Source organism: Spodoptera frugiperda, chromosome 2, assembly GCF_023101765.2.
Source record: "Spodoptera frugiperda isolate SF20-4 chromosome 2, AGI-APGP_CSIRO_Sfru_2.0, whole genome shotgun sequence".
Classification (NCBI taxonomy): domain Eukaryota; kingdom Metazoa; phylum Arthropoda; class Insecta; order Lepidoptera; family Noctuidae; genus Spodoptera; species Spodoptera frugiperda.
Window position 1 is genome coordinate 2,611,603 of NC_064213.1, and position 15,644 is coordinate 2,627,246.

Sequence of the window (15,644 nt, forward strand, 5' to 3'; positions counted from 1 at the left end):
TGGTCGATTATAAATTTAAATGAAGCGAGCCATTTTTTTAATACTGAACAGATACTTAGACACGCATTTCAGTAAAAAATTGAGACCAGCTTTTCGTAATTAATCTGTATTATTTTGTAACTGAATTAATGTTATTTATTTGTAAACATCCTCCTAATCCTATCTTAATAATATTAGAAATGCGAAAGTTGGTGAGTAGGTATGGATGATTGGGATGAAATTTGGAATAGGGATAGACTATGGTCTGGTATAACACTTAGGCCCATTTTTGTCCCATGGGAACCCAGCCAAAGCCGCTGGCAGAAGCTATCACTACATAGTGTAAAAGAAAGTCGCTTTGTCTGTCCCTTTGTATGCTTAAATCTTTAAAACTACGCTACGGATTTTGATGCGATTTTTAATAGATAGAGTGATTCAAGACGAAGGTTTATATGTATAATACATGCATAATATGTATAGTATAGTATTAGGCGGGTCGCTAATTTGATTATAAAATTCACCCAGTAAGGTACCATCACTGATTAATATAAAAAATAGTCACTGAGTTGTATAAGTCTATTTTAAAAATAACTTCTATCTATGTAGGTTACAACTTTCTGTCACAACCGGATTTTACCGGTTTAAAAAAAAGAGAAAGTAAACACCATCAGGACACGACCGTTTATTATCTATCATTTGAAAATAACTGCCTTTTTATAGAATTTACGAGTACAAATAGATTCGAATAAGGTTGTCTATGTCACAGTAATTCTGGCCATCAATAAAGAGTGCGTGTAAATTGAATTTGGAACATTCGCTTTTAGAATAGAATTTAATGTCAAACTTAAAGTAATAGATAGATTCTGATGGATTCTAAGTTCAAATGTAATTGAATGTCGAAAGTAAGTGAGAATATTGAGTTAAGTATTACTTAGGATAATAATAAAAACTTTGTTTTACTTCAACTTAATAGCATATTGTTTTTTTCTGAATACAAAATAGTAATACAAGTGGTCCTTTTGGTCACAATTAGGATGATGACGGAATATGAAAATTAAAAATCTATTTAGTCCGTCAGTTAGGTAATGAAAAAATATTAGACGCGTATTTTTTATTTTGTCGTATAAAATAACAATACTGAGATAGCACGAATCAAAGTTTTATTTCAATTCAATATATTCGAAAGAATTTGTTTCCGAAAGAAAATAAAAATATGTGACTAATGTCTCAAAATAATCTACAAGATGGTTAAAATAAAAATAAGTTTTTTTTATACCACGACGGTGGCAAGAAAGCACATGACCTACCTGATGGTAAGTGGTTACCGTAGTCTATGAACGTTTGGTTGAACTGGACAATATCATGCTCTGTCGTTGCAATAATATGACCATGACCATACATCAACAAAACAATTTAGCCATCTTCCATAAACTGTGTGATTGTCAATATTCTGCAATCGTAAGACCAATCAGATCCCGAGTCAGTTCAGTTCATTCTAGATCTGTCACCGGCGAAGTGCTGACGGTTAGTGACCCCAAATCTTCCAGCCAACGGTCCTGAGCGAGTGAATGATTCACCCGATTTATATTTCGAACGCGACGAATAAAAATATATAATGCTATGCTGGAATTTATTTTGAATTAGGTTAGGAATATTTTTTTTTGTTTATGTTCTTTTTTCGAAATTTTGGCGGTTTTGTTCGATGGAGATTTCACTGGTAGGTATATTAGTTTAAATGTTTGGTTTTCAACGATACAAGACATTTTCCTAATTGAATAGTAATACAATTGGGAACTGAGTCTTTTCAATAAACATGTGTGACTATATTGTTAGTCTATATTGTTGTTTATTAAATTATGAATAAATGAATGATTGAATAGACTTATAGGTAAGAAACGCCAGACATTATAACCTTTCAGGGTGATGTTTTTTTGGTACTACTATTTATATTAGTTTAATAACAAAACAACATATTTAGACTTCGAGTCTTGCTGTAAATATAATATGTAAGTGAGGTACCTGTACAACTGATACAGCTAAAGCATGAAATGGACTAGCCCCATGGGTCCCAACGAATTGTGTGTTACTAATTATTATCCTCGCTTCTATTTCAGTTTCATTAAATAATACGAAATGGCGTATTAATTACGTAAATAAATACGAAGCAGCGTATTATTCACACAAATAATTACGAAACGTCGTATTATTTCGGTATAAATAAATACGCACTACAATATTATTAAAAAAAGATGTACATATAAGTAAATGGATAAATTATCTAACAATTAGAATCAGATGTCGACAAGATGCTTGTTATTTTTTATTACGTAATAACAGCGAGACTATGAAGTATGACATAAAATTATGACAATGACAAATCAAGTTGTCGTAGGTATAAATAACCTGTTGTCAGTTGCAATGACCTTCAAAGAGGTCTGTCTGTCACCACTAAGTAAAGAAGACTGTTTGATCATTGTTTCCCGTCGCTTCGATCGCTGGTTAAAAGAAAAAATAGCCTATACTACTAACTGCCGCACTTAGAGACATTTAATGATTACTTAAACTATTCCATAGTAACGATTTTGTATCGAAAACCATTGCTGAGGACTGGGTTAAGTACCTATTAAATGACTCTGAGTACGGCTGTTAGCCTCTTGTATGATATGCTATGTAATACACATTTTTTTTTTAATTTACTTTAAGCACTTATTCTCCTAGTACAAACATTAATTTAAATCAATTCGAATTTTGTCTACCACAACAATTTACATAGACAAATAATCATTAGCATAGATATGAAAGAACTACCAATCTTTGAATTTGATGAGGTTACTAACATTAAGTTTTTATTCAATATCCAAGTGCTTCATTACGTAACGAGAGCTTATATAAAACATTGAACAGTGAGTACCAATAGTTTTTACGAAGTTCATTAAAATAAGGATCAGGTTTGGGACAAAAAAATAAAAAGACTCGACAAAAAGTATTGTATCGAATGCCTCTGTTAACAGACAGGCTAAGAATAATATTTAGTTGTAGAAAAGCTAAAAATTATATAAGAATATATAATTTAAAAAATGGTAGATTTTCTATATACAATGTACTAAGAATCATTTTATGGTTACTAAACCTAATCCTTATCAATTGTTTTCGGAACAATATTTACTAAGAAATAGTTTAAGTAATCATTAAATGTCTCTGAGTACGCTGTAAGATATGTAACTACTACGAAGAAAGAGAAACAGTTGTATAATAATTCCTAAGATCATCCAAACAAGAGCTAAGTGGGATTGCTCAACATCTGAATTGGTTCGAGTCAGCGTCTGGATTGCACCGACACGTAAATTACATCAACCGAAGTGAATTTGTATCGACGGAGACGAAATTGAGAACATTGCTAGCTTAGATACTCGTAAAACAACTGAGACAACTTCAATGGAATGGAATAACAAACAAAATTAGACAAGAAGGTTTGATTCTGAGTTCAGTGTCAAAATAAAACATTCATAACGATATCGTAATACTTATTTCTGGAAAGTGATAAGTTTAACAAAATAATCCAAAAACCTTGTAAAGATTTTGAAGAATAGATAAACGGAAACCAGCTTAAGATAAACCACTTTTACCCAAGGCCGTAAATGAAACTCGAACAACAAAATGAAACCCAAAAGCGAAGAGACAGGGCAGGTAAAAAGAAGCGAAGAAAGAAACAAAAGGGAGCGGCAGCTAATGTATGTAGTCAGTCAACAGTCCAAGGACTGGCTGGATATTATTACAGAAGTTAGCCGCCGGCTAGACAGGACACAATGGCCAGACATTTCAAATCACGGAACGCCTCGCTCGCCCGTACGAACGGCCCGTTTTATTACCCAAACTTGGAAGTCAATACACACGCTGAGGAAGCAGAATATTATGAAAATTAAATTGAAAATTGTCCAGACGGTGCTCCAACACTTTACAACGATGGTCTGGAAAATAAAGATCGCAATTTCGATGCAGACGGGGAGGGAGATGCAGTTTCAAGTTTAATGCACGCACGTCTAGACGGGAGAATGCACAGGGAATTTATTGCAACAATATTATCTAAGTACACCCCCCTGTCTGGCTTGTAAACTACTTCAATATAGATTTTATAGGAAAATAAAATTAGCTATAAAGAAAGTGAAATAACTGTTGAAAACGAATGCATTTTATGACTTTAGTCTTTGTTTATTTATACAGCGTATATTGACTGGTTTGACTACCTATCATAAAGTTCTTTGAAATTTTGATTCATCATCATTTTCTTAGGAACGCTTTGCGCAGACAACAATGAAATAAATCGCACTGTTTACGAAAAGCATTCCAGCTAAAACTGGTGTAACAAGCGGGAAACGCTTATTTTTAAGTGAAATGGAAATGGGACGGGAGTTTAAGTAAGTGACATTAAAGTAAACTAAGGAGACACAAATTGGATTTCATTGCTGCGATGTTTGTATGATACTGCGCGGAATTAGACTTAATAAGAACAGAGTATTCTTAAACTCCAATGTACATTTTAAATAGCAGCATTATCTGAGACGCACTAAGAAAGAGTGAGTACGTAGTTACAACAAAGGGTTTCGGTATTTCAAGTCGCCTTTACGTAAATATTTTCCTTAAACCCGTTGGATGTGAGCCAAAATGTACAAAGGCGAGTTTGTACCTTACATTACTTCATTTAGGTGATTATTTCCTTTAGCTGGCGGTGCAACGGTATCTTAGCGTGTACCCGTTACAGTATCGAAGGACCGGTTACTGCAGATTTCACTTTAATTACATGAATTTATGTAGTTTGACAATTTGCGATCATTGTCAATAACTGTAACTTTTGGGGACAACATTAAGTGGTGTTTTTTACATAATTCGACGGTCAATCCACTTTGCTACATTGGCGTTATAACAGTTATATCCTCCTTATGTTAACTCTTACCATAAAACTCAAACTGTTATTGTAAACTTCCACAACTTGACATAAGAGTATTTTTCCCTTGTGTGAAATATCTTTTAAGCTTGTTTGAGAATACTTTTGTGTTTTACTTCAGAGATTTGTGAATTGTATAACGCCGCATTGGAATCAATATTTCGGATGCAGTTACGATATTACAGAATTGGGGACAGTCTTTGACATTTGTTTTAAACTCAATGAACATGATTTTAAAACAAGAAAATCCTCTTGTGGGAGTGCAAATTTAAAACAATTTCATCTAAACATTTATTATAGTTTCCGTGATGTTATGCATTCCTCCAATGCTCTTATATTATAGGAAGCATACCTATCTCATTAAAGAAATATTAAGATACACTTTACCTAAAAGATGAAGTCCAAAAAATAGACCACATGCTCATAATCATATACATACATAACTCTCACGCCTGTCTTCCATGGGGCAGGCAGAGATAATGAAAAGCCATTTGCTACAAATTTTACATCCCTTTTTCGCTTCATCAACAATCATCAGTCTCAGAATCATTTGAACCCATTTTAAAAACTGTAATTTCTAGCCCATCTGCCTCATTGTTATTTATAAAATGGTGCATTGGTACATCATAGTTCAATTTGCCATCGCAATATGGTACCTCTGTCTCTTTGTTTCTACTTTACTTCATATCTTCAAGGTCATCAGCACCTGTAGATGGAATATTAAACTTTTGTCTGCAATCCCAACCTCCATTACAGTCCGTCTGCGGTTTTGTAGTTGAAATAAAGTTTTATGAAAATTGCACCCAGTCCTAGGTATTTCGTCTCGTTTTCTATTACTGGGAATATTTTATTCTATTTCGAGTTCATATAAGTGATGTTTTAGTTGTGTTGCGAGTTAATTTAAATGGGATTTTGAAATGAATATTGTTAAATGGATGTTTCTGTTCATTTTAGTGGTAGCTGCATAATAGTAGACAAGGTTCATCGATCATTACTGTTGTCTTTCTTTATAGCTCAAGTAGGTATGATACTTTAAATGTTTAAACATAGGTGAAAGAAAAATATGATAACCATAAGTGCCATTGCTGTATTATGATATAGTATAGGACATATCTAACAGTTTCTGCTTAATATTTTAATAACTAAAAAGACCAATGTAACTTAACAACTATAACAAAGCAAAAGAATTTTATGTAACCATGTTTCCTGCTTTATGCTCTTATGAATCAGTGGATAGCCTGCCAAGTGTTAGTGCCAAATAACTGGCTGTCGCCACCCCATCTCCTTAGGTACATGTTGTTAGGGGGGTGACAGAGACCATTACAAAGAGAGACTTTACTTTGTAGCTGTCTGGGAATTTGCGTTAAATTTTTACGAACTATGATGTACGATCTTTAAACTACATAATGGTTGTTAGAGTCAATTATGTAATTAGCGTGAAAGCGAGTGAAACGAGTGATGTTTATTGGGTATTCGTTCAGATTTCGTGTTTTACTAACGATGTTATTAAGGCTGGTAACTTAGGAACCAAAATACTACTTATCTATATTCACTAAAACTCAGAGGAGAGTGATTTAAAAGAGCCTATATTGAAGTTCCTGTGAACGATTTCTCAAATAAAGACAATTCAAATCTCAGTTTAAGCTACAAATAATAAATGTAGAGTTTACGTTTAATCAAGAACCGAGTCTTCAAATTTTTTACATCATCTTAATTTTTTTTTTAAGTTACATAGCTACAAGTCCCTTCTGTCGAAGCGACCATGATATAGATAAACAGACAATATACTACGTCGCAGTATCTGTGGTTACACAATTTACTACAGTGAGGTCCGACGAACACGAGTCTATCTATCGTGCAGGTTCGTGCAGTCGTGCATTTTGGTCCTTCGGCCTGCACGATCCGAAGATAGTCGAGATTAGCTTTGTGGTTTATTTTATGGGCCTACGAATGTGTTGACTGTGATGTATGTGTTGGGATTGGTATGGCAACATTTGGATGTTTAAAGCAAGCTGTTGTTGCAAAGCCAGAGAGTTTATTAAGGTTCTTGGTTAAGAAGCAAGGAATGTTTAGCTTCCTACTTATATTGATGATCGTAATGTTTTCAAATATTAATTTACACTAAAGTATAATTTAGAAATTTTTCACCATGTACTGTTTAAAAAATTCTGCTAATCTCAACATTACCTTGGGAAAACCATTATCTTTTTATTAAGAACTTTACATATTTATAGGACCCACTTAAATAAATCACAGCCTTATCTTTCCTTCAATATAACTAATGAGAACAGTCATAAACACTTTACTTACAATGACAAAGAATAACAGTACACGCTGAAACTGCGCAGATACTGAACAAAATTAACAACACGTACTACGTACGTACATTGTGCAAACAGCACCTCAAGCTATCCCAAAATAAACAAAAATCTTCATTGAAATTTCAATTTTATCACAATGATAGAGGATTGAAAATCTATTAAAATTTGAAAGGTTTGACAGGTCGGGACGATGTAAATAGCACCTTCCTTTCAAGTCTTAAATCATTCGTCTTTTGGTCCTTCGAGACGCTAAAAGGACCAAGTCGCGTTTAAAATAAAACTCTGTCTCATAAAACTTAGCGCCTGTAATTTCATTAAGACATTGCAGGTATGCATCGTATCACAAACTTCAGTTAATTACAAAAGATTCAGTATATTTACAAAGACGTATACGTTTCTTGGATTACAGCCAACGATTTTACATCAAACAAGCGTTAGAGTGAACATGGTACTTCTTGAATCTGATTCTCTTTGTTTTGATCTTCTGTACTTACCCCTTTTGGGGAATAATAATTTTAAGGTTAGATTATATTGTGCTAAACAATGGGTTGTGAATTGTGGACTGTGTTAAACTACAATTTTTTTTTTTTATAAGAATTTACCAATAATTTTGACTGATCTGTGAATAATATGAATTAAATTCGTTTTTAATAGTTTTCTAATGGGTAGTTGTCTACAACTGATAACGAACTCAAAAGATATTGAAAATAACACCTTTATTATTGTCTACGAAGTAACTACTATTAAAGGAAATATTAAAATCGTAAATCATCGATATTTTGGTCCTTCGAGACGCTAAAAGGACCAAGCTGCTTTACAAGTCGGTCTTCACAGTTATTGTGTATTTTATACTCCTTACTTATTATTATACAATATATATCTTACACTATTATACATCTCTTTACTTGTTTATTATATATAATGTAACGACGGACAACATAGATAATATGTATGTACAATATGTGTTCGTGAGAACAATTTCTTTACACATTTCTTGGCATGGTGAGTATTTGTATACAATTACATCATTACATATTGAATGGTCAAATGTAAACTGTTGGAGAAAATTCCTAGAATAATTCTTGTTTTCTCTATAATATTGTATATGAATAAGGAAAAAGTTGCGATATCTGGGTATTGAACTGTATTATAAGACCTTAATTCTATTCAATATTTTTATATCAATAGTCTTGACTCTTGACTTAACCTCAGAGCTGACTTACGTAGCGAATTTGATATAATGATGTAAATTTTTAATGCACGGTTGGCCCGGTGGCTGGGTAGCGTACAGCGTGAATTCGATTCCCGAATGAAGCAACTCTTTGTGTGATCTACAAATAAAATCGTTCTTTTGGGTCTGAGCTTCATGTGCATGTGAACTTGTATGTTCATAAACGAATTTGTTTTTGTGTCTATGTCTAAATATTAAAAAATATTGCCTATTGAAATAATACGAAGACATAACATTAACTTACAATTAAAGTTAGCAATAAAATAATTTATACTAGTAATATTATTAAGAAGATTTTCCGCCTCCTCTTGGTTCAAACTAATTTCGTTGAGAGCGTTATAAACTTCGTGTAGTCCCTAATAATACATTTGGTGGATTGTAATATTGTTTAGAGTACCCATACAAGTTTAACTACCCCTAGACAACGCTTTAAGGCACCGCACCAAGGTTTTAATGAAACCTTATTACTATAGCAATTTGACACAATTTTGGCTGCGTAGGCATTCAGATTTTAAATGTTTATTTTGACAAAGATTTACGGACTAATAGACAAATATGTGAGGTAAAATAAATAGTGATTTGTTATTGCATTTTTGACTGAACCCAGTTTTTGTAGAGTTGGCAACGTGTGAAATTACTAATATTACATATGTTCGTTGAGTCTTTTCATCTTCGGATATTTTTCGTAATGGTATAAGCCTGTAAAAGAGCATACGGATCACCTGATAGTAAGCAATTACCGCCGCCCATAGACACCCGAATTCCCAGAGGCGTTACAAGTGCCTTGCAAGCCTTTTGGGGGTTAGGAATTTATGGTTTGTTTGGGGAATCGGGGATTGGGCCTCCAGCCGAATATATTTGTCTTTGTCTTGAATTGTATATTTGTTTAATATCTTAGTGACAAAAAATATTTAAGAAATAATGATTCGTGATGCCATTGTAAAGCGTTTTTTACCAAACAATTAGCACCAGATCAATCAATTCGCAATACTTCCTATTTAAACGACACAAAGCCTTGAAAATTGTATGAAAATATGTTTTTCTGTTGTGAAGTTTCAGCGTGTAAACACATTTGGTAGTTATGTATGTATGTACGTATATAGAACTGCGCAATACTTTATCTGTAAATATAAAATAGTGTATTTTCCTCTACTACGTATAAATGTGTGACAAACAGCTGACAGTTACATATTTAGTACATAAAAATGTCATAAACAAAGTGTTGTCGTAAAAATATATGGTATGTAGCATTTAGACTAGTTTTTTTGAGGGATAGGCTGATTTAAAGAGTATTGTGTAGCTTAATATTTATTTATAATAAATGAAATAGACTGCTTTCTTAAATAAATAGACACTTACAACTGACAAATTCAAAATTAAAAAATAAGAAGTATATTTACCATTAGAACTTAAAACGGGATATTTACCATGTTTATTAATTTTTGTGAGTTTCCAATACTAATAAACATGGTAAACATCCCGTTTTAAGTTCTAATTACATTACTAGTGACAATGTCAGTTTAAAAACTTATATTAAGAAGTAGTACGTTTAGTATTCACGCTTATTATTTTTTACTACCATCACATCAACGACACTGTCACAAACATGCCAAATAACACATAAGAAATTATAATGGCCACAAAATATAATAATATTCAAATAAGCCAACTTTCACTTTAAAAAAACATTTTCGATAAAAAATCTGTGGCTTGAGGTCACTGAACTGAGCAAGGATAAGATAACACTTTTAAATACACAAAGACTAAAACTAAGGAGAGTTAAACTTTCAAAATTACTTTTCAATTCAAATCCCTTCAATTCATTCACAAAAGAATTATTCGACAAAAGCAAACATTGAAACGTCTCGTTTGAATATTGTAAATTTTATTTAAATAGTAAATATAAGAAGCCTTTTCGAGCTTTCGCAAAAAAGGACCCTTAGTTTCTTTGTTTGTCGATATATCTACCTGAGAATTCTCTTTTAAACTGACATGTTAAAAGTAAACCATATGTATATTGTTTAAAAAAAACCTATTCAGACTAAAGTTTCTTTATTTTTTTCGACAGTGTCCTAATTAAAATAGATTTTTTGCAAATACAACTGCGACAGTCAAGTGTTTTGATATTGTTCAAGGAATTGCAATATTGGTCCTTATCTTTGTTACATTATGCACATAATTACTTTAAGTGGCAAGTTCACTACTTGTAAATTACGTGATAATAATAAACTGAAGAACATTTATTTATTAGATTTATGACCTCATATTGTCATTTAAATTAGGATCATTTTCGTGTGACATAAATGGACATGGCTTATGTCTTTTGAGATATTTCAAGTTAAATTATGTGCCTATTTTCATTCTAAATTTTAATCCATATTTTTGTTTTATCTGAGCGATTGTGTCTATGTCAACAGTCATTGTAAAACGACTCTTATTCCTAGTACGTTAAAATTGGTATTATGTTTTTCTAAAACTTTGTTTACGAAATCATATCGTACGTAGATTTGTTTGTTTACTATTAATAGCGCCTAACTGTATGTTAACCGCATTAGAGTTCAGTTGACCGCGAAATTGAATCATCGTGTCACTTGTAATTGTTTGCTTTGTCAGAAACTACGTATGGTGCAATAAATACACCGTTATCCCAGAGACGTGTTACCAGGCCAGCAGACGACCATAAGATACCGCTACACGCCTTCTACGGCAAACGACCAAATTATAACTGTATCTAGTCGCAACAGAAACGGTGCATAAACGCAAGTCGCAAGTCTGTCTTTTAGTCGCTCGTGTACAAGCATCTCATTTGCGGTGAAATCGTGCAGTACCACATTTAATGACCATGTCGGTTCTCACTTTCCAATCCTCGTCCTGACAGACATTTCGCGATCACCAATCGACTGTGTGAATATCTTTATTGTGTACAATAAAGACGGCGCTGTGACCAATGCAAGCATTTGCATTGAAAGACGATGCATTGATATGTATCGATGAGTCTACCGATATTATAAATTCGCCTCACTCCCGATATAAATTATAGATTATAATCTTCTTTCAAGTACCAGTCCTCGTAAGCCGAACATTGCATACAATGTCCAAGAAAAATAAAAGAAAACTAATTACCTTCTGGCACAGCAGCGAATGCGTAATTTTAGATGTGGTAAAAAATCTTCAGTACAAACGCTGACGGATCAGAGCCCCACAGAACAACACTTCACAGTAATATTGCGCAGAAGAGGAAAAAATCTTTAAAATAACTGCACTAATTTTAGCCGATATACGCGATAACACGATAGCTCTAAACAAAGTGAGCGTCGTCGCAGTGCACGTCCGTCGCGCACCAAGTCCATACGCGAATAGAACAGCTTGTTGAGTCGCCTCCACTCCGCTTGTCAACAAACAAAGAGGGCTCGATCGCGGGCGTTCTGCGCAGGCGCAACGACGCCACACGCACACAATACAACGCGTGTGAATGAACACGTAAACATTGAGTAGATTACTAGATTTCGCTGAACTCAATTTCGTTTTAAAATTCGGAGAGTCGTGGACGACTCACTGAGTAAATTAAAAAGGTTTGTTGAAAGTCCCGAGTCTTTTCCCAGCCTTAGGGCATTTTCTTAAAGAAATACTTTTACAAAGGTATCGCCGAAATGATTTAAATACAGCGCGGCCTCCGACTCACACTAGCGCATCATAACAATAACATGGTCTTATCGGGCGCGTTATCGCCGGCCGTAAACTGTACAGTAAGAAAGTATACGAAGTTTAGGTAGTTCGACAGCTGATTCCATACATAATAATGGGTAGTTAAATAGTTAGAAAAGTAAATCGTGAAAGGTCACTATGTTCATGTTGTAATGTTGGCACGCGATACGTAAATAACTGAGCAGCCATGAACCTGAGATGTGCGTATGAAAGAAATTCGGTCCAACGCGGAGGCGGGGCGAGGAACGGCGCGGACAATGTAGATGAAATTATGTATTTATGTCGTGTCGATGCACCGAATTATTATGTACCATACAATAGTTTTTTTAAACAGGTGGGTTGGACAGTTGGACATTTTAACAGATCTATATTTCGTACAGAAGAGAATACTATTTTGATATTGGGAGTCTTTGTGAGTTTACAATATAAAAAAAGACTTTTGTAGAGATTTGTTGTTTATGTTTATCTATTGTCTTGGTCTTCCTAGAAATTTACCTAAAGGTGTTTTCTTTGTGAAAGAAAGCATTGTTTATTCTTCACTCACCTACATAGTATATCTTTTATCCTACTATTACTATTATGTATGACAAAACTGCGCAATACGAGTCAACGGCACGTGTAACTATCAAGCTAACAATATTTGATCTAGTTAGTATCGAATTGAATGCCGAATAGGTATCATAAATTTTTTTCGAGAGCAAAATTTCTACCTAGGACCAAAAATGGCAGTAATGAAGACGAGTGAAGACACTTTTATGTCAAGATAATGGAATTTAATAACAGAATTTTATTTAGGAATTTTAATATAAGAAACAAGCCAATAAGTATTAAATATTTTGTAATTTTTAAAAGACAAAGTTACAATGATGTTTTCGTAGGTCATCGTAAGAGTTCGTAGACCTCTGTAGAGGTACGTAGATCCACGCGTAGTATCTCGTAACCTCGCGGACCGAAGGACCGCAAAGGACCGAATAAATCTAGCGGTCGGAGGAAAATCCGGAAACTATATTGCGATGTCAATGAACTTGAAGATACGTACTTGAGATTTCTAAGTCCTATTGGACAAACAGAAATAATTGCGACAAAGTGACGAGAGTTGTGAAATATCTGTTTATCTAGATACGACGACTTTCATTTGCATCACACGAGAACATAATGACATTCTTATATTTACGGATTTGTGCAATAATAAATGGTAAAGGTGCCTTTCTTTCTTCGTGTTTTTAAATAAAATTGCAAGTTTTATAAACGTAACGAAGTACATTTTTTGTTTTTGATAAATGGTTATAAAATATGACTGTATTTGTAGAAGAAATTCACATTTTATAAAAAAGTATACAGCTAATGTCATCACGTACTGTGTAATTTCACGCGTCGAACCGATTGACCAGACAATTGAAATGATTTTATATTGTGAGGAACTCATTTTTAGTATACAATGACATCTAAGATGTCCTTGATATTGTCAATACATACGAATATATTATGTTTTATTGTTTTTACTAAATATTCCACTCACTTTGTACACGAGGACCATGACGAGTCCATGCATTATCGTTGACAGATAACAAAAGAATTGCGTTGCTTGTAGTAAGTATAAAGAAAATAATTAGTACGGAAAACATTGAAATCGCACTCGTAACGCGTTTATTTCCAGACGACCTTTAGAAAGGACAATGGCCTGTATTTGGTGAATCGATTAGTTTAAATTGAGAATCGATACGTAAACACAACATATGATTTTCGATTGACGTTCTCGATTTATTTATTTATATACGCTTTTGATTGAGTCTAAAGTGGGTTAGGTGATTAGTGTGGTTGTATTTTACGTGAAGTTCCACATGTGTACCTACTTGTTTAACTAATAGTGATGGTTTAAGTGACGCAAATTGTGTTTCCAAGAAATTCGAATTATGTGTAAGGGAAAAACATGTAGTGGCAGTAGAGTAGAATATATTTGTATCCCTACTTTTTCCACGGGTGCCAAATTATCCGACTACGGGTAGCAGCACTCTCTAATTAACCTGAACTTTTGGAAGATGACAGCGATTTCCAACCTGCTTACCAAGCGTCGAGATTATGTAGAGAAGGCTCATAATTCTATAAATATATGGGTCTTTTATATTCCATTCATTTGTTACGAAATGCAATTTTGTTATACTTTATTGTTATATTAGATAAAAAATAAATAAAAAATGAAAGCTGAAGATTGTAATGGAATGGACAGATGTTTGGTTACGTTATTAGTTGGGCGTAATGTTAGGTGAAGCGGATGATTACAGATTCTATAGGAAAACGAGTAAATCACGCTGGATCTTACAATTAACTTTTCCATACCAAGGATTGTTTTAAAATTTTCTCTAGTTACATATTACATCTCTTATACATAACGTCTTTTTCTTCCCCTTTAATAATATCTTCTGATTTATTTCATTGTGGGATTCAAGATATGTCCCTGGGATGGGCCAGATTTCAGTGTTTTGGTGTTTTCAAAGTTGTACCTGCTTTAGATCCTGACTTATAAAAGTTGTAGTGGTTTTGGGGTGTAGTATCAGCTCGCCCCTGGATCTTGCCCCTTCCGATTAAAATGTTCCACTCGCCCCGTTTTTATTAATTTGGAGTTGTGGTTCGATTCACGAAACCCTTACGGGGCGAGTGAAAAATTTAACAATTAAATAATTATTTTGATGCATCGACTCGCCCCTTGCGGCATTTAAGTGTGGGGGAGCCATGCTTTAGAATGGGCCGGCTCGACCGGAGTGATACCACGGCCTCACAGAAAACCGATAAAAGTTGTAGTGGTTTTGGGAGATTGTGTTAAAACTAAAATTAATATTATATAAAATATATACACTGGACTACATAGTTGTTCACTCTTGAAAGAAACAGATATGCGATGTTATTTTACGCTCAAAATATTTCAAAATCAAAGATATTAGATATGAGTTTACGAGCGACGATAAATATATCAGAAAATATGAAAAAAATATTAAGCGAGATACGTTATGAAGGTAATATCTATTATCTGCCTACATAAAATGTGTGAAGTATTTTATGTAGTACCTCCAACAGTTTAATAATTATTGTGTTCATGCCTTTTTTTTGAGGGGGAATATCATCCAATGACTTCTCCCACCTTGGGCGAGGCGAGAGGGAGTGTCAGACTCTTACTGACTAAAAACCACCCCGTTCCTTCTCCTGCTTTTCGAGCCGGAGCCCCGGTAAACCTGCTAGGTAGTCCGCAACTCCGGATGTGTTCATGCCTGGGACTGATATACACTTACGACAACATATTTTTATCGACATACATACAAGAAAGTAAATAATTATTTCGATCAACTATTTTTGGAACTAATTGAATGTGACTAATTGTCAACCTAGCTAATAGTCCCTTACTGTCAGTAGTGACTAATCTTTCGTTCTACGAATGAATATGAGTCGAGAAAAAAATCGAAAAAACAACTAC

General features: G+C 33.8%; 1 protein-coding gene across 7 annotated transcripts in view; it reads right to left on the bottom strand.

Moving 5' to 3' along the window:
- Positions 1 to 15,644, bottom strand: part of LOC118268714 (protein yippee-like) — a 147,510-nt gene that overhangs the window by 49,766 nt on the left and 82,100 nt on the right. Inside the window, exon 1 of one of the 7 annotated variants that reach the window (XM_035583306.2) lies at positions 11,597 to 11,867. The exons of 5 other annotated variants lie outside the window; for them this stretch is intronic. The gene's annotated coding sequence lies outside the window, so the exon portion shown is untranslated. Of the gene's footprint in view, positions 1 to 11,596; positions 11,868 to 15,644 lie in introns of those variants that run through there. One more of the 7 variants, XM_035583305.2, reaches the window with a different exon arrangement.